The 26,736-nt window shown below is 39.7% G+C and overlaps 1 pseudogene; it reads left to right on the top strand.

The window, feature by feature from the left end:
• The window catches only part of LOC139708634 (MAP/microtubule affinity-regulating kinase 3-like), a 125,070-nt pseudogene extending 98,544 nt beyond the window's left edge, over positions 1–26,526 (top strand).
• Positions 26,527–26,736: the final 210 nt, after the last annotated feature.

The following is a 26,736-nucleotide window of genomic DNA, read 5'->3' as shown; positions in this document are numbered from 1 at the left end:
TGAAGGTTGAACATTAATTTTAATCAGTGTCATTGAAAGTGTTTTGTTGTCCGGAAAGATAGTGAATAGGTGGGATATGTAGGTGGCGTAATTGTTTCTAGAAGCTTGAACATCCAGAATGGACCTTGATACAACTTTCATCTCGCTGCTGCCTGACTCCCACACAAGGGAATTATCTGGCCAATGGAGTCTTAATTTTGCCATGTGAACCCCCCCCCCCAAAAAAAAAAAAGGAACAAAAAGTAATGTAAGATACAGCAGGAAAAAAAATGCATATCCCCAATAGAGACCTTGATATTTTACTGCATTTCAAGCCTGTAACATCCACTCTGACAGGTCATTTTGTGTGTTATCAGATCACATCAATCCTCATGTATTCCATGTTGTTGTTTTATCAGAGACTATTGGGAGTGAAATTTGACTGATTTTTTTTTTCTTTCGTTAAGATTGACAATATGAGGTGTGTGGTCAGCAAGTTCTGTTAGGCTGATTTCTACTTTTTCTCCGAGACAAATCTGAAATTTAGATACTCGAGTAGGTGTTGCCAACAGGTAATGACATTCCTTTCCCGTTCATGTTTACAGGAAACGTAGCGGCTGTAAACGTGATTTATGTAGACCTATGTGATCTGGATTTTGCATGCCATAGTGCTGCAAATGCTGAGTGAGAGAGAGAGAGAGGAAGAGCAAGAGAGTGAATGTCCCATTTCAAAGAGGTGCATGTAGATGAAAGGGGGTGAAGGTATTTTCTACCTGTTTTGTGAATGAGATTGAATTTTGCTCAATGCGTCTTGTCTCTTTGACTTCCCAAACTCGCAGGAGCTGAGGGAAAGAGTACTAAGAGGGAAATACCGCATCCCCTTCTACATGTCGACGGACTGCGAGAATCTACTCAAGCGGTTTCTCATGCTGAATCCTGCAAAGAGGGCAATGCTGGAGGTATTATGAAGCCGCAGATCTTCCAAACCACCCTCCTCCTCCTCTGACTTCTCAAGATATGACTCTTTCTCAGTCTTTGACATCTCTCCCTCTGACTCCTTTAGATCTGACTGACTCCTATGTCTGACTATTCTTCCTACACCTCTAGCTCTGACTTTGACTCCTTTGTGTGACTAATCTTCTGAGGACTCCTCTAGATCTTACTCTGACTCCTATGTCTTTGACTATTTTTCTTATGACTCCTGTAGCTCTGACTTTGACTCCTGTCTGTGACTACTCTTCCTACGACTCCTCTAGATCTGACTCTGACTCCTATGTCTTTGACTATTCTTCCTATGACACCTGTAGATCTGACTTTGACTCCTGACCACTCTCAGACTACTCTGACTTCCTACTCTTCCTATGACTCCTCTAATCTGACTCCTATTCCTGATATCTTTGACTAGTCTTCCTTGAGATTTGACTGACTCCTTATCCCTGACTATTCTTCCTGTGACTCCTCTAGATCAGACATTGACTCCTGTCTCAGACTACTCTTCCTAGGATTCCTCTAGATCAAACTCTGTAACAGTCCAAGACATCTATCACTCCAACCCTCCCTAAAGAACCTGCAAACCATATACTAGCAGGTATGACAGATGCAATGTTCATGTTATCTCTTCTTGTCTCTGCAAATGCGTTCAAATGTCATTTTGTAGTGTTTGAAAGCATGATGTGATCATGAACATTTGTGCACAAAATGCAAGGAGAACTTGGAAGTCTGATGTTTGCCTAGTTGTTAAGAGCATAGTGTTTTACATAAATGTGTACAATTTTCATTGTTACCCCTGGCAACATATTCTTCACAGCAACTTGGATCATGCAAGAGCCTCTGCTCCACTCCTTATCTCTTTTACAATGTTGGTAATTCTCGTGCCTAGTATGTAAAGCTTCTGGCTGTGTAATAACCGTTGTGCACACTTTACGTGGTAACACTTACAGACCATCATGAGAGACAAGTGGATGAACGCAGGCTTCGAGGACAACGAACTCAAGCCGCACCAGGACAATCAGGAGGACTTCCACGACGAGAGGCGGATAGAGGTGATGACCAGCATGGGCTTCAAGAGGAAGGACGTCGAGGACTCACTCAGGAATCACAAGTACGACGAGCACTACGCCACCTACTTGCTCCTCGGCAGGCGGCATAACGACGTAAGTTGCATTGGATGTTGAAATCTTCCTCGGATTCAGGCCAAAAAGACAATAATCGCGGGTGTTCTGTTCCTCACGTGGGTTCATACTGTATATGCCAAATATTTAGCAAGGTTTTCATTTTCGTGAGTCGGGTGCTATTCACAAATTTAAGACACACTAAAATATTTACTCTGTTCCCTGCAACAATGTGACGTGCACACATACATTTCTTCATTGAGTATTGTATTCCAAGATCCTGAATTTATCCACTCGGAAAATCTTCGGGAAGTCCCGATTTGCAAAAAAATTAGACTCCCTAAATATATGGCGTATACAGTAATTGGATGGAGCATTTCATGCCGCCCACACTTGGCTCTTGAATTGTTTGATGAGGGGTGGGGTTGATTTGTGTTCCGATATCTTCTGCGAGAGTGATTATTAATGACTCTCGTCAAGTTTCGGTTTCTTTTTGTCTGACACACCATCTCATTCTGTGTACAAGTTATCTCTCTCTCAGTCTTGTCCTTAATCATCCCTATTGTCTGTCTGTCTGTCTGTCTGTCGCTTCCTCCTTCATCTATTTCTTCATTTTCTTGAATGCTGTCATAATTTGAAGACCGCGTGGGCCAGAACTTTCGGGAGCGTGATAATGTAAACCATTGCCAGAGGGGAACATTTGTCATCTTTTGCTGAAAAGAACGTGCTGAGGAGGAGGAGGAGGCGGCTGTAATCTGATTGTGAACAGGAACGACCACAATATATGCAGTGCAGAATTTAATGTTTCTCTTCTTCTTCTTCTCCTTCTTCTTCTTCTTCATCTTTTTTGCTCTCTCTCTCTCTAGCAGTCAATGTTTTTCCGCTCTTTTTCATTTCTTTGTCTGTAAAACATCCTGATATAGATCTCTCAAGACACCCCCCACTTTCTCACGTCATTACCTTAGCTAACTGATGAATTTCTTTCAGAGGTTTGTGGATGTGCCGTAATATGTAGCTTTGTGTCATCACTCGCTGCTGTCATCTCGCTCTAGGTATTTAATTTGCTGGAAATTTCCAACAATGGGAAGCCGGACAGACGTGCTCAACTCAGAATTGTTGGGTGTTGTTTTTTTTTTTTATTGTACCTTCTACAACAATGGGTTCTAATTAGAAAACAGCAAGTAAAATATGAGCAGTTTTCTAATATTCTGTTTCATTTTTCTTTGCTTTTTTGTTCTGGGGGGTAATTTGTTAGATATTTGTAAAGTTTTGTACTTTTTATCCAGGTTGCTGTACAAGTTGTTGGAAATAAGAGTCATTCTTTCTTTTTTTAAGGATGCATTGTTTCAGACAGAACTAAGTGTGAATATGATCTGCATTATACATGTAATGATTCTTTGAAATTCATGATTGGTTTTCATAGTAAATGAAGGAGATGTGGAGATTTTTCCTTTTCTTTTTCTTTTCTTTTTTTGGAGGGGGGCGGGGAGATAGTGTAAGTGTGGACCACTCCCAATTACACACATCGTGAGATTAGCATTTACCTCACAACTGCCTTTCTCAATTACTTTAAGAGGTGCAGTAGGACTGTGGATTACATAAGCTGCATGTGAAATAAATCCACATTGTATGGATGTTGGGTGGTCAACAGTACAAATGTACGGTATTGAATGAAATGACTAAGGTCTGTAGTTTCTCATAAAGTTTCCAATCCTTGGGTCAGTTATTAGGTTGTAAAGTTTCTCAGTGAAATGTTGTTGTTTTTGAGGCCCTCAGTAGTCATGTTTATATGAGGTATGATGATGTTTTAGCTTCACTGGAATGTTCAATCACAGATGAGGAAAAAATGATGTGTAACCAAAAGGCTATTCGGCAAGATCTCCTTGTTATTCCTTTTAAATCTGTTGTAAATGCGCTTAATGAGTGTTTGAAAAGACTTAATGCAATTGTTTGTGATCATGAAATGTCTTCAACACTAATTGTTCTATCTTTCTTCTTGTATGGGGTCCACATATCTCTCTCCTTATATTCCTTCCTTTTTTTTTCCGTTACCCCCCCCCCCCCCCACGATGCTCCCATAGCAGCAGACAGAAGACGCAGACTCGACGTCAGGCAGCTGTCTGTCACTGCCTCAGCGTACCGTCAGCGACCTGACCCCAGCCATCACCCAATCACCGTCCTCGCAGGGTAAGAAACAGCGCAGCATCCCATCCAATCAGAAAGAGAGACGCTTTAGTCATGGCGGGGAGAATTACGGTCAGTTTTGGCATGTCGTTTTACTTTGGAAAATCGTTTTCCACGTTATTTTCTTCCGTTCTGTTTTCACCCTAAATATTTGCATTTGTTACCGAAAAAGAACAATTGTATGTTACCGACCAAAGAAAAGACGGATGTGTTCACACCAAGCAAAATTCGCACCTTGGCTTGAAGGGCATGCAAGCTTTTCTTTAGTTTTTCGTTTTTCATTTTATGATAGCCCATTTATTTCTGTTTTTGCACGCATTGCTTATGCCGACCAGAAACTGATTGTGCGCGATATTGCTTGGAATTGGCAGCAAACGCCACTAACCACACCAGTTAAAGCAGCCAAACTGTGGGGAGTTATTGTGCTTTAATATTTACGCTATTTATCAATATTCCTGATGTTGTTTATCTTACACACGTGTAAACACAATAACTTTATGTCATTGACAAATACGGTTAACATCCAAATTTTGTTATCATTGCACATGCTCTACTCTGCATTTAAGACTCTTTCGTACGTAGGGAAATTTCATATTGTATGAGAGGTAATTCAATGACACTTTCTGTTCGTATCTGACATGTACTAGTCTGAATTTGACCACTTCTCCAGCCTAACCACACCACCTGTCTGTAAAGTTTAGCATTCAGGCAATATCGTTCACTATCAGTTTGTTCACCTCATCGTATGGAGCAAACAAAACAAAACAATACAAAACAACAAACAAACAGATGGTATCAAATATTACAACTATATCAATTACCATCTATGTATCCTCCCTGAGCGTATCTACTTATATGTATATATATATATTTATGGTCATTTATTTGTCTCTCTCCAATCTATATATTCATATGTATTGATCTTGTGGGGTCTGATGCAAGAATCAGGGGTGTTGAATGCAACCAATGTCGTCACTTAATGAGAACTTTTTCTCATCCACACTTGCATCTTCTGGTCTTTCTCTTTTCCATATATTTCATCTCATCCATTCTTTCTTCTAGTCGTCAGGAAACGAGGTAATCAAAACCCGGCCAAAAATTGTCGAAATCATATTTCTTTTTTCCTACTTCCAGTATTTTTTTTTTGTTTTTTAAATCTTCTCCTTCATATTGAAATTACAACAATCATTGCAATGATACTGCCTGCTTTTATTGTCTTAGATAGCCTTTCAGTGTATTGCTTGTATTACTTCTCTTTTTTTTTAATTAGCTCTTTGGTCTTTCTGTAGTTTCTCAAGCAGATATGTGTAGCCTGATTTATACTCCTCAAGTATACCTGTTTTAGTGTGTGTTTTGTGTGTGCGTGTGTATGTGTGTCATAATGTGTATGTCTTTCAGTCCAATCTGATTTACATATTTCTTCTCTAAAAAAAAAATCCTGAGCATAAACTGGTTGTTATATTTGGTGGTTGGAAACAAGACTAAATTGCATGATACCAATGATTATTTAATGTTTTACATTCTGTAGTAATACTAATCCAGTTGATATACCTGATTTATTTGCTTGTGATATACAGTGGTACATGCCTCTAATTAATGGGGGGGGGGGGACAACTCAAGGACTAAACAATGATCATATAGCAGTCAAATTAGGAGAACTTAATTTCCTGTGATTGAAACTGAAGTAGTATATGGACAAAAACTAAATAGATAAATAGATAGATAAAATGTTGCATAAGTAGGTATCCACGTACCCCCCCCCCCCACATAAAATAAGATAGAATAAAAAATTGACATAAGTATTGAGACGGACTTCTTGTTTATCTGTTGATAAGACATGGGAAGATGATGATGCTCGTCAATTGTCTTTTTTTGTCTTAATCGATTATTAAAATGCCTCAGGAGAAAAACAAAGAATCAAACAAACAGATTATTGTCACAGCCTTAAATAGCTCCATGATTGGATTCAAAGCCAAATATGCTCGTAACTTCCCATTTTCATGTGCGTGTAGAATAAATCTTCAGCATCGAGATTCAAGTGGCTTAAAGCATGGAACACTGGTCCTGCAGATTTTTTTTTTTTTCAATAGAGCTGAATTTTCAGCATTTTCCCTAAAGAATGACATAATCTATTGTCATGCTCCAAATTGAAATGTATGCATTAATTCTGTTATGCTACAGTTACGATCAATTGCAATGTTTCTAAAACCCAAAATGTGAAAAGGCTGCCATTCTAAAAGATATGGTGTTCAGAAGTCAACCGTGAATTTCTATGTCTGGGTGCATATAGTGCGATCCCTAAAAACCACATGACCCGGATAGCATTTGTGGAACTAGTGAAAACTGCTTGCAGTTATCAATTTTCTTTTCTTTTTTTTTGTGACAGAATTTTACAGTTCAGATGTCTTTCAATTTTTGAGAATGCTCAGTGAATTTCATAAATCCTTTTTTTTCCCCTTTCAAGGGTCTGAAGATTAATATGAAAGAAAAAATTTAAGCTCTAAGAGAGTTTTATGCAAATGCTGCAGTGATGTGTGTTCAAATTAGTCAAGAGACATATTCATGCTAGTGTGACAACCTGAGAAAGTCATTTCCCATTTTTTCTGTAAATCTGACATCATGGGCTGTGCTTTTTGTCTCTTCATTCAAATATGGTACCAAAGAACTGCTATATCATGCAAAAAAAAAAAAAAAAATAGATTATCAAACTCATAATGTGATAGTGTCATTTTAGAGTTACATTATACTACTGTATAAGCTGTTATTTTTGCAAGGGTTTAATTTTTGTGAATTTCTCAAATCACAATTGGATGGCAACTTCAACGGCAAACGAAAAATGTCACCATGCGCTTGGGTAATAGTGCATTTGAGATAGCGTCGGTGTCAATTCATGAAAACAACATCTCGCGAAAACATCCTGTGACCTCGTCATTCGCAAAAATAACAGCTTTTACAATACTGCATTCTTAACGCTCCCACATTGTTGTTAGCTTCTTTTTTTTCTCGGTAGTAATAGAATGTAGAACAACATCCAATGATTTAGAACTACACAGTATGGTGAAGTGTGGGTTTAATGTGCTAAGATGGGAACTGACAGCTCCATGATGATTTCAGAAGGAACCATGTATATATTTCATTCTGTGCCATTTCATGGGTTACACTAACCGTTGCACCAACTAAAATGCATGTCTGAATGGATAAAGAAATGCAGTGTTCAAATCAATATTAGTTGGCATAGCTCGTCTCCTATGTTACGTTGAGGTGCCTTTCCACATGACATTCAAGTTGACTGGGCGTAAAAGACCCATCAAACACAACGGTAGAAGTTTCTTCAAAATCAGATCAAAAATGAGAAAACCACGGAACGTTCAGGTTTTGCGTGTTCTCACTGAATAGTGATACTGGGTCACAGCCACATATGCAAATTAGCTGAGGTGATGATGTCATTATCGTTCAAGTATCATATTGTAGAAGTGGAAATTTTCGCATGAGTCGTGTTGTCATGCTTTGCGGGATGAGATGAATTTTGCCTGTTATTAATTGAACAGAATCAAAATATGAAACAGTATGACATATAACAAGCAAAACATTTGTGTGCTTTTAATTTCACGCTAGTATCACGTTGTGCAAAATGCATGAAATTTTCTACACCGCAAAAAAAAAAATTTCTTCTTCTCCAGTAATGGTATTTACGTGAACTTATTATCTTTTTTTTTTTTCTCTCTCTCTTTTTGGCTAATCTAGCAGCTATGGTCTTTGCATCATTTATAGGTTTGGCATCACAGCAAAATTTAAATGAGAATACAAACTTTTTATCTCCATTTTACGTTGAGACATTGGGAGATATGTCCAATTAATGCATTATTACCTCATCAATATTGCATATGTGGTTGCTACTAATAACACTGTTTTGAAGAAGTTGAGGTAAATTTTAAAATCCCATAACTTGTTTTTATGCCTTAGCCACGAAGTGGTGCCGGAGGCATTATTTAGTTTTATTTCAATGGAACCTGTACTATTCTGTTTGATTTTATTCTCTTCGCTCACGCCAACTTGAACACTATGCGGAATTGCATGTTGACTCTAAGACTTTTCTCATCACGTATATAATTACTCAAATCATGATTGTGGGTCCCTCGGCCATGCCCACACACGCTGGTTTGGCAGTCATTCATCAACTAACACACGCCATGCATCCCATCTAAAAAGCCAAGTCTTTGACCGTTCACGCTCAAGTTTCTGCCGTGCAAATGCGTTAACCTCTTTTTGCTTCCATGCTGATGCTTTGGTGATGGTTGAAATACAGTGATGGACCTCCATTTTAAAATGGAGGATTGAAGCAATTCAGAGAGGGGGAAAAAGCAGACAAACTAAAAATTGCTAAATGGCTCTGCTTTGAAAAGTGTTTTATTTGCCTGAAAACAAGCCTGCATAACACCAGTGGAAATCTAACTCCAAATGGCCGTGATTCTCCCTTACTTGCGGGGCTAGGTACCCTTCATGCAGCTGCGTCGTCGCGCTAACAACTTTTTTTTTTAATTGTTATCATTGAAGTCTATTTATATTGTAGTAACATGTATCTTGTGAATTTTAGATAGTGAGTTTTGTATACAGCAGCTTTGAACATGTAACCATGATAGGTAGAATTATTGCAGGTAGGGTTTGTGTACCGCTGTGTGATTTGTAATGCAGTGTCTGTTACTTCCCCCATTGTTGTTGTTTTTTTGTTTCCTGTTGCGTATCCCATTTTATGTCATATCCTGTACTATCCTGATCGTGTTTGCAGCTCGTCCGGTCTATGTTATCTCTCCGACTCCTGCCAGTTATCCCCCATCCAGAATTTGCCATACTTTTGGGCAAAGTTGGTAGTCTTTTCATTACTTGTTTCGCCTGTGCGATTGTGCAGGGGCCAGAAAGTGCAGCGACGTGCAAAAACAAATGAAAAAAAAAAAATCAGCTGTGAGGGAGCCATTGCAGCAATGGGGGAAACACCCACACTTCAGTGTTGGCTTCGCCTGAGGTCTATATAAAGAAATTAGGAGATGATTTGATATGTTACAAATTCTGCCATGTGAGTGGTCTGTCACAGCGTAAAGACAAAAAAAAAAAAAAAAAAAAAATATACTGAAATTTTTATCTGTAAAGGGAACAGGAGCCATAGCTGTGTGCATGCAGAAGCTCTCACATGCAAGATACATGTCTAGAATATGAAGTGGCTCATTAAAACGACAAATGACAAATTGCAGCCACCAGTTATGTCAGCAGTTTTAAGGGATAGTTGTGAAACATGAGACTAGATGATAATATGAGTTAGGCAGTCCAAAAAAGAAAAAATTGAATTCAAAGAAGTATGTTTATTGCTTCAACTGATTGTTGTATTGTTGGTTTAAACTACCAGTAAGATATTCCACTACACTGCGAACAAAGTAGAAAGGTCACCATCTGACATTTTTTGGTTTTTCCATGGGGGGGGGGGGGGGGGGGTACACTGCCCAAGAGAATAAATGGGTCTTTCTTTTGTCTATCTTTTTATTTATTTTTTTAAATCTTATTACGCTGTACATGATGCAGCATGTCTGTGATTCTGATCTCTCTTTGTGTATTTAGTACTAGTGTGTGCAAGATTCTACTCCCGTAAATTGTGAAGACATCATTGTCTCCCCCCCCCCCCTTAATGATATTTGGATGATTAATTGTTCTCAAAAAGTGAGACATTGCTTGAAATAACTCCTGTATGGAAGAAAGAAAAAATGTATGTATATATATATATATATATATATATATATATATATATATATGATGAAGTGTAAAGTCTATTTTTCTTCTCTTTTACTTTTTTTTTGTCGTTTGTCAGTGGTATATATGAAGATGTATTTATACCACATAGCATGGCTATGTGTGTTCATTCATGTATGTCTTAACTTATATTTGCACGATCAAAGTAAGAATTTTGTGACAAAGTCAAACAGATAGATGGTGATTTTGTGTTGTCAATAGATTCTGTACCCCAGATATTATCAAGCCACATGCTTTAAAATCATTATCGCAAGGCAGATGGGGAGACGAGAAAAAATTGCATGACTGGATGTGAAAATCAGTACACTGTTCCGATTCATTTTATTAATGCAATTCAGATAGTGACAATTGAATGGAGGGGCGGTTGATCAAGCTTAAAGCAAAATTGAGTCTGTATTTAAAAAGTTTACCAGAAATTGAGTGTTCATTGTGATTTTGTTTTTGTGGTTTTTTTTTTTTTTTTTTTTGGGGGGGGGAGTGTTATACAATATAGGCACTATGATATCCCAGTGGCCTAAATTTCATCTGAAGCACTAATCCATTTATCAATCTGGCATGTCATGTAGACTTGAAGCTAACTTTTTATTCATACCAGTTATTTTTTTCTAGTATGTTTGTTAGTGAATTTGGTGACAGCAATACAAAATACCCATCCATCATTTGGAAGGGGCTACGTGTCGGGACAAGATGGGTGGCCTGATGCAGTCGTTCAGAACTTCACAATCTGCCCACATATTACTGCTTCTCCATACGCTTTGGATGGGCGGGAGCTATTTTTCTTCATCAAGTATGCATCAGTTTGCATGGCATGTCGCAGGAGGGGTAGGAATCGGGATACAAGATCAATGCTTTGCAATGATATGTAATGTAGCATACTAAAAAACAATTCCCAAAACGTGCATTGTTTCTTTTGTTTCTTAGTTATACACAGTTGTTACAAAATAGATAAATGGTATTATGAAATAAATAATGATAAAAATGTATAAATGAATCAAGAACTATCACTTTCATATCAAATACAATGTATAGTTAATGCTAGTTTTCTGGGGCCTTTAATGTAATTTATTTGTATTCAATTTTTAAAAGTTGCTTGATTTGGTCATAAGTTTTTTTCTTCTTTAATGATATGTAGATGAATCAAGAGCCATCACCTTTATATAAATACCATGTATACTGTATGCTAATTTTCTAGTCCCTTTCATGTTCTTGTATGTAATTTTTAAAAGCTGGTTGATTTGATCAAGTTTTTTTCTTCTTTATCTTCTAGGACCAATGTACTTTAAAACACAGATTTTAATGCATGGTTAATTTTTTTCCAAAAGAGTCAAGTCCATCTGAATTTGGCTAATGAATGTCAGCCTCTTGCTGTGCATCCATGCATGACCATTTCATATCCGAAGCAAAGGGGCTTGAACTTGTTGACAAATGTAAACCCAGTCATCTTGGGCAATCATTGTGGGCTTGCACTAACCCCTTAGCAGTAGTGGAGAGAGCCATGCCTTGCATGCTGCAACCACCTGACTCCCCTTAACTCGGCTCATTCTCCATTGGATCAGTGGTTGGTGGATGGCGAATCCGTCTACGGATAAAGGTGCAAGACAGATGCAGTGAGGTGGTACTGAAGCTCAAGAGCCGTGCAACCCCGGGTTGATGCGGTCCAAACGCATTACTCTTTATGTGGACATTGTTCATTTCCGTAAATGTTTTGGTCCCCTTGTGAGCAGTTGTAAATGCCAAACCTTCCAGATGTAAATGAATCAAAATCCTGAAACCCAAACAACACCAAATGTGAAAGAACAAGAAAACCAAACAGTAATTTTCATGCAGACTACCAAATGGAAGCACCCAATGATAGTACAGTGTATCACTGTTTGAATCGTCAATGCTCAGTACCAACCACTGCATTTTGCTACCTTTATCTTTCAGCAGTTCTTTTGTAAAAGCTATACATGTAGTTCTTTCCAAATGTTAACTATGTCTTGACAACATGTTTTCAAGTCTGAAATACAAGTTGTTTTTTTGTTACGTTAAATTTGAAAGTGATTTCTTGTTCTACATTTGAATTTGATCATATTCATTATCAAGTCATTTTTAGCTTTTGATTTCATTTGTTTCATTTGCAATTCAAAGGAATATGTGCTTAAATTCAAATGTTGTTTCTTTTATCATGCTTTCAATTAATTTGTTCTAAAGGCAAAGATGCATTACCCATGGTTGGCTTTAGCCTTTTCAAATTTGTTTTTTGCATTTTTAATTCAAAACCTGTGTTATTCATGTGATCTGTTTGATATAGGATTGCCTCTGTTTAAACATTGTGACTCTTTTTGTCTCCTTACTTCTATAAAGTGAAATTTGAGTCACAGGAAGACCACTTATAAGGATGAAGATGATATGAAAATTAATCAAAAGAAGGAGGAAGAATTTGATTGAGACCTTTTTTTTATTTTTTGTTTTCCTGTATATAATGAAATAATTTATACCAAACATTCTGCTATTGCTTTTTTTATTGTATGGTAAAAGCCATGCAAGGGATCTGGCAATCTGTTTGGGCAATTTCAGTCTTTGTCTTTTTATTCTAAAATGAAGGGTACGCATTAAACCACACGAAAACAGTTGTAATATGGAGTGCGAGTAGCATTTTAATAGGGGAAAAGGCATTAGTTTCAGAAGGGACTTTCAAAACTGAAACTTTCAGAGGTGCACATGCTTTTGCTGTATTGAATCGTTCAGTCTAAACTAAATCTTTATGCATTCTGAGATGTGATGGACAGTGATTAAAAACTTTAAGGTGTCAATAAGAGATAGGGAGATAAAACAGCGGAAAACTAGATTTTTCAATCATTCTGCTTAAGACGTATGACCAGAGAGCAGTATTTGGCAAGACGGCTGTGTCTTGCACCAAAATTGGTATCTCTAAAAGAACAGTAGGGAAGGCTTAAGGAGAAGACATTCCAATAGACCAAAGTTCTGTAAAGTAATAAATTTTATGGATTTTTTTTTCCAGGTGACCTAGTAACAAATATCTATATTAAACCTATTTCTTCAAAATGCTCTTCAGCACTTGTAATCACTTTTGCATGAGTGAGAGCTTTCAGGTTTTCGGGAATAATCTTTGCTGTAAAAATACACATATATGTGTGTAGTATGAATGTATAGTATCCAAAAGCTGGTGGTTTGTTCATGTAGTCATGTATGTAACATGAGGAAGAATCGAAGACTCCTTTTTGACAGAGGGTTCAGAAGTAAAGTAGAAAGACTGGAATAATCGTTTCAGCATAGCCACAAATAGCTGCAAAATGATTCCACAAGTCAGTGGGAGATGCTGGGAGAATGTTCGGTGTTCTCAAGATCTAGTTTGTTCGCCAGTTTGTGCTAAAGAGAGCTCAATTCAAATTTAAATCGGCTTTTGATAGTAAATGTTGTGTGGGTTATTTGTTATAATTGGCAACAAATGGTATAAATGTTTCAGTGCTGCAAATTTCACTGTTACATCTCGGCAGTAGTCATTCACATCAAATTAATCTCGACCCATAGTCGTATCTAGTTCTGTTGTGTGACAGTATGAGAATGATTACATGGTAGACGTGTGTCTCTTATAGCGAGTCTTCACACTAACCATCATCAAAAATTGACTTGACATGCTAAACATGCACTTCTCACTGAATGCAAACTTGTGGCTATACAATGCAGTCCATTTCGGTCTGGCAGCCTCTATATGTCTCACTGAAAATCTAAAGAAACCAAGTTTGGTCACACACAGCATCAAATTGGCAGAATTGAAATTGGTTGCCATGGATTTTTGTGTATCCTCTTTAAGCAAATGTTGTGTATAACAAGTGTCACTTGTGGGGATATCAACAAGAATGAGACAAGGCATTATATAAAAATGACTGATACAGTGACCAAGTTTTGCACTGGTTGTGGTAGATTTCCTGGAATTCACAGGTATTGATTTTTTGCAGTGTTATTTGTTGGAAGAGTATTAAAAGAAATGGCTGGGAATGTGGTATTGAGCTTTGCCATTGCAGTGTGATGTGCATGTTTGGCCCAAGAATTAATGCAGGAGGGAGTGGTGATGCCAATGAGCTGTTTGTTAACCCAAAGCCAACCTGCATGTGCTGACACATGATGTAAAATATGTCAAGTCATGCCAGTACTCCATGTGTCAGTGGAGCGTCAGGCCGAGTATAAACCATGCTGGACTAACTGTGTGTGGCGTTCTTGTGACTCCTGCCCCCCGACCCTTATTTTGACCCATACAGGGACCCACACGTACAAGCGTGTAGACAGTAGTCTAAAGGAGAACTTGGGCATTCCATACAGAGGGCGGTCCAGCGTCGGGCCCATCGGGTCATCTAAGGACAGCAGCGCCGGGATGTCCATTACCTCGGCCAACAACCCCAACCAGTCGGACATCCCAGATAGGAAAAAGACAACGCCAAAGAGCGGAAGTAAACTGCCAACCAAGGTTTGTTAACACAGGATGCAAAGTCTCCCTGATTCTGTAGGAGGATCCCTGAAAAAAAACAAAAAAACTAAATGACAGAAGAAATTGAAGAAAGCCTGAGTTGAGAATGATTTGTAAGATTTGTACGATTTTATTGGCTTTATTGACCCCCTCTCGGGGTATGAGAGTACAAACATATTTACAATATATGAATACAAAAATGTAAGTGATAATGTACATGTGCATGTGAAAATAACAAATATAGATAAACATGTTTACAAATCAATGCATAAAGGACTTTAACTACTCTACCACTACGTGTACACACATTCACATCTACTTTACTTTCTACAAAACTACTGTCTTTCTTCTTTGGTTTTGAAGAAAACAGAAACATAATTATTTTGAAAAATTTGGCTAGTTTTTTCAAATGGCAAGCATTAGCTGAATTGAATAGTTTGGCCATACGTTTGGCCACTTGGTCTACTGGCAGTCAAGCTACTAGGTAAATACAATAGTCTCTCTTTGTGGAAAAAGGGACAAACAAAAATATAATGAAATTCATCCCATATATCTGCAGATGAACATATAGTACAATGCAATTCATCTGTCAGGCTTGCATCGAACCTGCCCTTATTAACAGGTAATCCATTATATCGACATCTGAATTTACTTAAAGGACAAGTTCACCTTCATATACATGTGGATTGAGTGAAGGCAACAATGTTAGTAGAACACATCAGTGAAAGTTTGGGGGAAATCCGACAATCCGTTCAAAAGTTATGAATTTTTAAAGTAACTGTGCAATCACTGCTGGAGGACTACTACAGTGTATGATGTCACATGCGTACAACGATATAAGGAAAATAAAAAGAGAATTTCACAAAGCGTGACTTTTTAAATAAAGTGCAAATTTCCTCGACTTGTTACTGACTTATGTTAGGGGTAATATTATTCCCCCTGCCTTCTGAAAGAGAGAAGTCGAGTGTTCTTTTATTATGTGAGAAAAGTGAGAATATCTTGAATTTTCTTTATACTTTCTTTATATAGTTGTACTCATATGACATCACAAGCTATAGTAGTCTTCTCATCCAGCCGTGACTGAGCAGAAACTTCAAAAATTCATAACTTTTGAACGGATTGTCCGATTTTCCTAAAACTCTCATTGATGTGTTCTACTAATATTGCTGCATTCACTCAACCCTCATGTCTATGAAGGTGAACTTGTCCTTTAAAGTAATATAGTCTTTCTTACACAGGACCTGTAAATACTTCTCAAACATCAAATTATCCTTAAACATTCTATGATTCGTACAAATTCTATTTGACCATGTGGCTGCTCTCCACTCTTGAATAAACATATCAAAAAGTCTAACGTTTGAAGTGATATACCCCTTTCAGTAACTCTCTGGTGAGGGCCAGGCCTGAGGTCAGAGGTAAAATTTTGAGTTTATGAATGGCGCGGACCAAAATGGCCCGTGTCAGGCTCGCGCTATTTCGGTGCTGCTGCATAGGCCGGCACTAGGCGCTGACCTGGCGACAACGGAAGGGTCTATGATGAAAGATAGCGGCACCAGGCTCCAACCAAAATTCCTTGCATGGTCAAAGGTCACAATTCCCTGGCCGTGCCTCCACCAGAGCCCGCGTTCAGTTATCAAGGCCGTTATCCCTTATGTGGCGGAGTTTGTGAATGGGTCATAAAAGAAGCGCGGCTCTGCTGTAAAAACTGTACACAATTTTTACTGCTTGGTGGGGGCTGTTTTAGCACGGGCCAGGAGTTCGCCAAAAATGCACGAGTTGCTGAAAGGGGTATAATACTGCCTAGTGAGGAGTTCATAAGTGCTCCGCTGAAAGCTATATTTGGAACCTCCCCGACTTTCAATGCACCAAATGTTTGCAGTGTTGCATGTAAAGCCACCAGGACTAAGGTCGGGAATACACCCCAGGTGATGAAGCTGGTGTACATAAAGTGTCTTTTCAGAGAATGTATTCAGTGACAGAGTATGATGATATGATTTTAGAGCAAATTAATGGCAGAGTGCTCTAATTTGTTTTTCTTTGGTTTTGTGGGGTTTTTTTATTGATGTTCAGTTGCTGTCTACCCTCCAGTTCCATGAGTGATACACTAGCTTCACTTACTTTCTTTGGGTGTCTTAACTTTCGTATACACAGATGACATAATCATGGTTGATAACTTGTATCCTTTGATATTTTTAACATGATGAAATGCCCATACAATTCAGATGAAGATGTATAGAGAAGTAGTTAGATCCAAAGTAAGAGAAGTTTGCATGCTTAATCACCCACCACAGGGAAGGTCCATGTTTAAATTTCAAGTCAGTTTTGCTACTTTTTACATCTTGCAATCAGACTTTCAGGTGGAATCCTTTGTTTGTTGGTCTAGACTTGCAAAAGAATTAGATGTTACCATTATTTTTTCCTTCGATATTTCAACAGCACAATCCCCCTGGGATGAATAGGAGAAACACGTACGTCGTAGGAGAACGAGACTTTCCGGGCTCGAGTAGACCGAATGGTAGCAGTGACAGGTATGTATCAGTCGGCGCCATAGACTCTTTCCTTTTCTTACTTTAGTAGAAACCAGTAATCCTTTCTTTAACTTTTCATATCCACATAAATCTGGTATTTACTATTTCTAATGTCCAAGGTCACTCTTTGTTCAGATGCTTTCGGTAGGATTGATCTGTCATGATGCAGAGAGGACTCCACCAGTGAAGCAAGCCTGGCTCACCGCAAGCATTTTTAGATGGAAGTCCGGGGAAATTGTTCACATTTTCACGTCCTACAGTGGGTTGTGGAACTTTTTTTTTGTGGCAAGGCCATGGTGAATGTAGGATTAAGGAGTTCTATCAGGGCAGATCTGTTATCAGCGTTGGTTCGACATCGACAAGCCGACTTCTTCAATGAAACACACACTGATGATCGTTCTCACAAGCTATACCTGTTTGTTGCTCACCAGATTGACATATAATATATATCTATGATTGTTTGTATATATATAATTGTATATATCTACCTATGTTTATGCACCCGGTGTGCTTTTGACGTCTTCACGTCCACTTTATGGCTACTGACACCAAGGTCAATTTATTTATTTTGTTATTTTTATTTTTCTGGTGGTACTTATGTATTTGTATGTGCTTGCTTGTCAGCCAGGAGATATATGGAGGGATATAACCTGTGTGAGTGGAAGTGAATGTTTGTGTGTATGTCAGTTTGTGGTTGTGTGTTCTGATTTCATTTGTGCTTATCCTCTCAAATGGACCAAACGAGGAATACGTACCAGCGAAATGTGGACATCCCTTTCAAAGCTGGCCTGGCTCAGAATATATTTGAGATTCCCCGTAACAAATTGTATACAGCTTTATTACTGATGTCTATCTAAGTACACACGCAGACGAAGAATCTCAACTGGAGTTGACCGCTGGAGATTAACAATGTGCTTCAATGCACATATTCACTGACCGGTGCTCTTTGTGGTTTTCGAGTGTGCCCTGGTTGGCAGCAAATTAATCGGGCCACCCATGCAATCCCCGTGCTGCCAGGTTTTCAACATGCATTTAGGATTTGGATCATGTATCAAAATTTGGCTGAGGGTTTGGGCGGCAACAACCTATGTTCTATGCACACAGGAATCCAGGTACAAATGGATATATCCACATAGGAGAGGTCTGTTAAGTCTGTGTCTATGTGTAAGCACATGTTTTAATATCAGGAAAGGAAATTTCTGGTTGTGTAATTTGGTAATATGCTGGTCAGTATTGTACATGTATGTTTGTGTGTGTGTGTGTGTGTCTGTGTCTGTGTCTGTGTGTGTCTGTGTGTGTGTGTTTGTGTGTGTGTGACTCTGTGTGTGTATGTGTGATATTGACTTGTAAAGTACACACACAATCACAGTGTTGCTTGCTAATATACAACTCGGTGAGCTCACAACTCTGCATAGCAATTCCAAGTTGGGTCGTATAGGTCATAGTTTATGATGCATTCTTGGGGAAAATCACCAAGGCTTACCCAATTTTGTTGCCAGCACAGGGATTTATTGTTTATTTCATCCTCATTTTCACATTTCAGTTGTAGTCAGCAAGACGTATATATTTTCCACACCTTGAAACCAGAGAGGAAGTCTGTAATTGTGTATCTCCTCTGAAATTTCTGCAATACCCCTTTGTCTTTGAGCCAGTAACGAATAGACAGTTCGTCTTGTGTGCATTTTTTTCAAACACACACACAGTTTTGCATAGGTGGGACTATGATCTGCTGAGGCAAACAAATCCTGTTTTATGTACCCTCTTTGACAGCACTGCAACAAAACTTTAAAATCTCACATTAGCAACAGCAAATTTGCTGTATGGGCAGCTTTAATATGCATATACCGGGCATGTTCACTCAAAGTAGAAAGCTTGCCATCCCCAGCTTACCGTGCAGGCGCTAGCAGAGTTGTGAATCCACTGCACTATATATGTATATATATATATCCTTGTGGTATAACAGTTCACCTTTGTCCATATACCCAGTTCTGTGTGCTGCCAATTATGTTTCAGTGGAGTAGAAATGTGTTGCACCCCGTGGAAGATGTGTAGGGGGAAGAAAAAAAAAAGCTGTCGAGGGGCAAGAATACAGAAGACTGTCATCCCAAAGTGTGGCGTGTGGTCCTTGTGTACAGGTGACATAGTAGAGATCAGTCTGAAGCCAGTTTTTTATGTCATTGGTCGTAGAGGTCATATCCTTTTTGCAAACATCACAGAATTTTGCGTGGTTTAAGGATGTCTCCCAACATTGTGTATAAAATCTTCAAGTAGTACACATCAGAGCTAATGATAAAGACATGAAAAACTATTGACCCAAAGTCACTTTAGTGAATGCTCCCCTTTCGTACGGAAAATAATGGTTTGAATTTTTCAGGGTCAAATGAATTCATAGGAATCTGTAGTATTGTTTCCCCTCCATTATAAAGAAGTTTCCAGTTCTGTTATGCTGAGGAAAGGTCTGAATTACCTACCTGTAAAATATACCAGCTTATGAAAGGAATCTAATTTTCAGGGTTGCAAAAGAGACACACAAATTTGAAGCACATCCTAAAAGGACTGCCCTATATGAGGAAAGAAGCCAGGTTTTTGTTTGTGTTTTTGCTTTTCTGAACTGGTGATTCAAGGACCGTTGGTTTGATGTGTATATAGCGCAATCAAGGACGGCCTGTATTGCCACGCCTAAGGCTTCTAGATTTAGTCAGCCGTCCCCTTACAGTTGGTATTATCTCCTATAGAACCAGTTCAGTTTGATCTCCCGTTATGTCAAACCCACAAACCCACATGCCACATCTTCATACCCTACCACCGCCACCACTTACCCCCCTATACCCCCTCCCGCCTCCCCATTCCCATGGAGAAAGATTGAGGGGGGGCAAAAATGAGGTGAAGCCAAATGCAGGAGGAAGGAGGTAGCTAGGCACCACCCCTCTTGTGGTCGAAAGGGGTGAGTTTTGGTCACGCTTATGATTTTACGTTTTCGCGTCCAGGTCGTCGAGACATCAGAAAATCAGCGTCCACGTCCAGTCATCCGGTCAAAGGGGCGATGCTTACCGCCCATAGATGACCCTAGTAATCGGCCCAGGTGAGCGCCCCTCTTTTGGTTTTGCCCTCCAGGGTTCTCTCTCACGAGATGCATTCTATAGATCCTCTGTCTTGTCTCTGGTGTCTGTCTAACCTTTGGTCCTCTTCCAAATCTTCAAAATACAGTACCTGCTCTCTTCGTCAAATGGGGATGATGGTTTTTCCTACCAATGCAAATTGAAATGAGACTCTGTTTGATAATGAAGAAAATGAAAAGGAAAAAAGATGACGCATTGCTATGCCTTTGATACCACAAATGAGCTCAGTGAGACTGCTGAAGGGTAGAAAAGGTACATCTTTAGTCCAAAGCCCCTCCCCCTAAAAAAAAAAGATAAATAAAAAGGTTCTAGAAAACAATCATCTAGAAATGCAGGGAATATGGTAGCATTCTCTCTTTCCGCCCTCATCCTATTCAATGTGCTTCATGGTTGCAGCTGTAGCTATATGGTTATCACGCACGTATGATGTTTCGCTTCAGGTTCATGTTGATACCTGTTTGTGAGTGTGCATTGTTGGTGTGTTCCCGTTCCCCCATTCCCCCCATGGCTGTATTTTATTCTAGCTCTCACCCACTAGTCAACTCACGGACTTTGTCCAGTGGAAAACAGTGAAGTGGTGAGCTTCCACCTCCCTGCGTACTCATATGACGTTTACTTCATGCATCACCCAAGGGGAGAATCATATCCATTATTTCTGGCTTGTGCTTTACCATTGCATACGCCATATATTTTGCGGGGTATTTGTTCATGCGCATTCTGTGAGTCACATGCTATTGGCAAATTTAAAAAAACACAAAAATATTTACTTCATTCCCGACGTTATTGCAAAGTGCGTGCAAACTTTTCTCTGCGAATTGTAGTAATTTGTAGTAGTTTCGCAGTAATACAAATACAAAAATGTGGGTGTGTGTATTTTCTTTAACATCACAAGTTGTACATTGATAAGCCATGTGTCTCGAATAATGGGAAGCAATGATTATGGCCTAATATGCATGTATTGTGAGGGATTAGGTCTCTGCATAACTTTGATAAGTGATTGAAGGCGTTAAATATGTAATGCGTCGCAGGGAGGTGTGAAAAGCACACTCACTTGTAATGCCTGGTGTGATTTGGTCAAACCTTGTGGAATAACCCGTACTCATTCTTGCAATCAATGTGTTTGTGAACTGCACCGGAGGTATGCTCCCTCTCTCATGTCCTTGTGTGCCCTAATTATGCCCGTGTCGTGTTCTAAAAAGTTGTTCTCACATTTGTACGGTTCCAGTTGCAGACCACTGAAAACATTTTGTGTCAGTTCACATTTGCTCATTGCTCATAGTGTAACTGTGGACCAAGATTTTTTCCCCCTTTTTTAATTTTGTTCTTTGCCTGGAGTTCATGTGTAGTCTCAGAAACCAGACTGACGGCTGCCATTTTGTTCTGTTGTGGTTGTTGTTGTTGTTGTATTGTGTAAGATTGATGTGTGCTTTTTCTTCTTCTTTCTTTTTGGTCTTGTATGTATTATTAATTCCAACATTGTTCCATGAGAGGAACCTTTACTAAAACCTGACAATAATAGTTGTGCTTCAACCACCAGAGAATTGGATTCAAAGATGAACTCAATATGAATTGTGGTTTGATAATTAATGCTCCGAGTTCAAGTAAAATACACACCATTCCATATTTTACTACAGTAGCAAACATTAAACAATCTTAAACTATGTGCCAAAGGAAACCATGTTACCTTGCACCCTGTATTGACTGGTTGAGTGGGTAATATTAATTTCACTGTAGTGAGTTTCCAATTCCAAATAGGACTTTTCTCATGACCACAGTGTGTACCATGCATGCATGGCATCCCAACAACATGGAATGATATCCCAGACAAAACGATTCCAGACCCCCTTCCAGTATTTTGACACTATCATCAAACAATCACAAAAGGCAATGGCCGTATCCACATCTTCCATTTTGGTAATTTTAGTCTCTCGGAGAGAATCGAGGAAGGCCCTGTAAAAACATTTACCCGCCATGCAGTACGGGACCTCAAATATCAAAAATTTGCTGGAATAGATCATGAAACTGATGTCAGCCAGAAGTCGGTTAGCACACCCATGGACAGCACAAACATGCACAAAAATGCACACACACATGCACACAACACACACACACACACACACACACACACACACACACACACACACACTAACACACACCTTTTGCAGCATTTTAGTTGCAACATGCACAAGTCTACCAGATAAAGACCTCCCAACCATTCTGAATTTGGAGGAAAGAATCTGAATTTTGACCATTCCCAACCCTTGTTTCAATGGGAGTTTCCTGTTTTTCTGGATAATTTTACTACACGCTCCAATGAGAACTGCTCTTTCTTTCCTACTTTTGTGCCAAATCATCCGCATTTTGTATTTAGAAAGGTTGCGAGGTCTGCATATATATGTTTCTTATCGGTTATAGAAACGAGATTATGGTGGATGCTTAACAATCGGGGAAAAGACAGCATATGACACCACCCCCACCCCCATCAACCCAGGTCATGCTTCTGACTCTTGATCCCTTTCATATAGCCAGGTGTTGTGTTCACTGTCTTAACCAAAGCCGAACATTTGTAGCCCGAGGATACTCTAACGTGTTGTGGTCATACTACAGTCGTTCTTGTGACACCCTATTAACGTGTGTGATTCTCCTTCCAAGTTTATACGCACTTCATTCTTCTTAAACACCGTGTGTCTCCTCAGTGAATCAGAGTGCATTCACCTTGCCTTCTTTGGGGTGAATGCACTTTCAGGCATTCCAGGTTTGTATTGTGTTTGTGTCATGTAAAATGCCTGAGCATTCATTCTCCAGCCCAGCAATCAATTCAGCCTGATCTTATACGTATTTTGTGATGGAAGTGTCATGTTTGTGTCATGTTTTACAACTTCACTTTTAATCCTTCTTGGTCTTTGTCTCTATTTCAACATGAGCAACAAACTTTATTTTCCCAGGATTTTTTCTTTTCTTTTTCACAACTGTTGCTGATATGAAGCCATCAGTGCCTTAATTAAGTGTGTATGGACTCAATATGAAAAGTCACTTTGTGAGACCACTAATTTCTGAAGTAAGAAAGAATCTGAGCGAAGATACTGCTGCAGTATAGTGCATAAGTTCAGACATGTTTGGAACAGTGTGATCGCGTGTTACTTTGCTCTACTTTATCTGGAATTGAAAGGGGAACCAGAAATAAGACACTTTTTTTTCCTTTATTTGTTTGTTTGTGACGTATCAGAAATTTCCAGTCATGGTTTTATTTTGTCTGTTTTTGTGGCAATAAGAAACACATGTTTCAAGCTCCCCAAAAGACAAAATGTATTCTTGATTACCCCCAGAAATCGGAATGTTTACCAGCAATGTTTACCAGTAATGTCATCAGGCAACACGGGGCATAAAAGTTGTGCCAAGCAAACTATCTTAAAAAACTGAACAATATTGATGGGGAGGGGGGGGGGGGGGAAGATTATCAATGAGTAGGTGTTACAGAGAAGCTAGTGAAGAATCTAGTTAAGAAGTATTACATAAATTGATTTGATTAGCTCCTTTTTTAGATTCATTCTCACTCGTCTCTTGTTACCTTTCTCGCTCGTGCTTTGCAGTACTGCACCCTCCAAGCGACACCAGATCGGTGGGTCGCCCAGCACGAAGACCCAGCCAAGCCAGCTGGCCCGGGGGACGGCCAAGCGGAGCACCTTCCACGGCAGGCCAAACATGTTCAACGGGCCCACGGTGGCCCAGGGCAGCGCCCAGGACACGTCCACCATGGACCGGCGCCAGAACATCTCCCTCTTCAGCAAATTTGCTTCCAAGTTCAGTAGAAGGTCTCTCCCCCTCACTCCTCATCATATTTTGTCAACTCCCACACTACCATGAAACAGATGTTTTTGAATACTGTGTACAGCAAAATTTCCAGATATTAGGACAGAACACACTTGCAGTTTGATTGGTTTCGCGTGATTTGGTTTTATGTGTTTCGTAAAGCAACAAGACACAAAAGAAGCATTTGTTTTGTTAGTAAAGGTTAGAGGCACATGTAACTCACAAAATATTGACAACAAAATGCGGTAGTAATTCTGGAATTATTTTCCCTCTCCTATAGTCCCTGCTTTAGTGTGTTGTATGTCTGTAGAGAGTTGCGATTAAGTGCAAACAGAGCCAATTATGCCCATTAAACTTAAACTTCTCGATCTTTTGCCAGTCTGACCGCGCCTTGAGGGTGTGTTCTTGTTTTATGTTTTTTCATGCTGGCACAGAGTCAAATGACTGCATGGATACTTCTCTATTCATCTTTACATATCCATCTCTATTCTCTCCCTCCCTCTCTTTCTTCAGGGGTCCATCTCATGAAAGTCTTTTGACAGACATTTTGCTCATAAGACACACGAGAGACTCCATGAAATGGATTTAACATAGCTACATATGAGCAACTTAGGCCATTCTGAGATTTTTGTAAAGACTTTTATGGGATGACTTCATGAAATGGACCCCTGGTCACTTGTTGAGCCAAGTGACCCATCTGATGCTTTGCTGACCACACTCTAACGTCCATCTTGATTCTCTGTCTCCCTCTCTCTAGGTCACTTGTTGAGCGGGAACCACCCCCTGGAGCTCTCCAAGCCCCGCTCGCTACGTTTCACGTTCAGCATGAAAACCACCAGCTCCAAGGAGCCGGGACTCCATCATCGGCGAGATCCGCCGCGTGCTCGAGTCGAACAGTGTGGACTTTGAGCAGCGAGAGCGCTACCTACTGTTCTGCGTGCACGGCGACGGCCGGGGGGACAACCTGATCCAGTGGGAGATGGAGGTGTGCAAACTCCCCGCGCCTCTCGCTCAACGGCGTGCGGTTCAAGCGGATATCGGGCACCTCCATGGCCTTCAAAAACATTGCCTCCAAGATCTCCAACGAACTGTGCTTGTGAAGTGAGGCCGGAACCATTCAGCAACATGACAGCTGCGACGAAATCGAAGTCAATACTGGGCTAGTAGTAGTTTGAGAACAAGTTCACATCTGCATCCGTTGAAGTCAGCAAACACCAAAAAAAAAAGAAATGAAAATATCAGCAGAAAATAAAGATGCAAGAAAACCATCACAAATTTTATCATACAAAAAAAAGGCATGTTAACACTGTTCATTTTCACAGCCACTCACAACCACCCCTTTAGTGTAGCAATGGAAGAAAGGATTGCACAGTACACCCAAAGACACTGGTATTTGATCTAAAAGCTTTCTTCTTCTTGGAAGTGTGAACCATCCTTTCACAACTAAAAAGAAGGAGGCCAAAAAACATAATGTATCAATCTTGTGCAATCTGTGTTGTTTTAAGTCATGGGTGTATTTTGGTAACACACTTGCTGTTTTTGCACCTCATTAGTTCTCACCCCATCCAGCATGGCAGTTTGCCACGCTGACTCATTTTTTGTCCCACGTGCTGTACACTACTTGGGCGTGGGAGTATTGAAAAGAATAACCAGATGAAACAATGGATATCAAAAGACGGGATGTCAGGATGACTTGAAACGATGTGAACGAGGACTTCTGCAAGCTAGAAAACAGTGTGAGATAAAAAGCAACATCACTTGACCATTCTGGAAGAGCTCTCTGTGAGAGTGGAGACTTCTTCCACGCTGCGATCTCAGCTGATGCCATCTTCTTCTCTCCGTACCTCGGGAGGAGGGGTCAAGGTATCACATGACTTCACAGCCGACTCTTCTCACTGCCCTGCCGCAGCTGCATGTCAATTTTTATGTTCCACCATACGATGGAGGACTCCCAGCATGCCAGAGGTGCCTCCCACCAGCCTTTGGGCAGCTGTCTAAGCACAGCCGCTGGGTGGTCGCAGTCCAGCTTGGGGGCCGCGCCACAGTGGATTGCGACGAGTCCGTCCTCTTTCCAAGCGAGCTGATTGGTTCCACATAACTATGGCTGCTTCCGTGTTCCTTTGGAACAGTGAAGCGTCCTATTTTTAAACTGCCAAATGAAGGGGAAAGGCACATGTGGTGTTTTGGATTACACCACGTTGCATGGTTGGGGTTGTACAAAGGCTATGGTTGCCAGTTATTAGCCAGCATAGTACAGAAGAAGGCATCTAGGGATTGGCGTCGTTTTTAATAACATGAATTCAATTGCTTTGTGAATTTAGAGACTAAGAGTGTTTCTGCATCATATTTTTGTGCCCTTCTCTTCTTCTGCCCTTTTTTTATGAACGTTTATTCAGAATTTTTTTTTATTGTCTTTTCAAAAGTGATGCAGGAATTCCATCTAATTAATGTGAATACCTGTAATTTGATTAGCAGATCCTGCAATGGTTAGCTGAGCTGAATAAACTCCCTGTGTTAGTTTTGATAGGCTGTTCTTTAACCAAGATGCTAGCTGGTTGGTGGTGTATTCCGCGGTTATCGGAAAACAAACCAAGACAAAGCAAGCTGTTGACACTCTGTATCATTTGTATTGGATAGTATAAGTATATCAGCCCATGCTGCCACTTGCAAGTGGATGATTTGTGTAGCAGATGGGTTTTGGCGTTAGTCTCCAGGTACGTGCCCACATTGCAGATGGATGA

This window comes from Diadema antillarum, unplaced genomic scaffold (assembly GCF_040938485.1).
Source record: "Diadema antillarum isolate AM-2024a unplaced genomic scaffold, OU_Dant_1.0 scf00000036, whole genome shotgun sequence".
NCBI classification, from domain to species: domain Eukaryota; kingdom Metazoa; phylum Echinodermata; class Echinoidea; order Diadematoida; family Diadematidae; genus Diadema; species Diadema antillarum.
The sequence above is the reverse complement of the archived record's forward strand: the minus strand, read 5'-3'. Positions and strand labels throughout refer to the sequence as shown.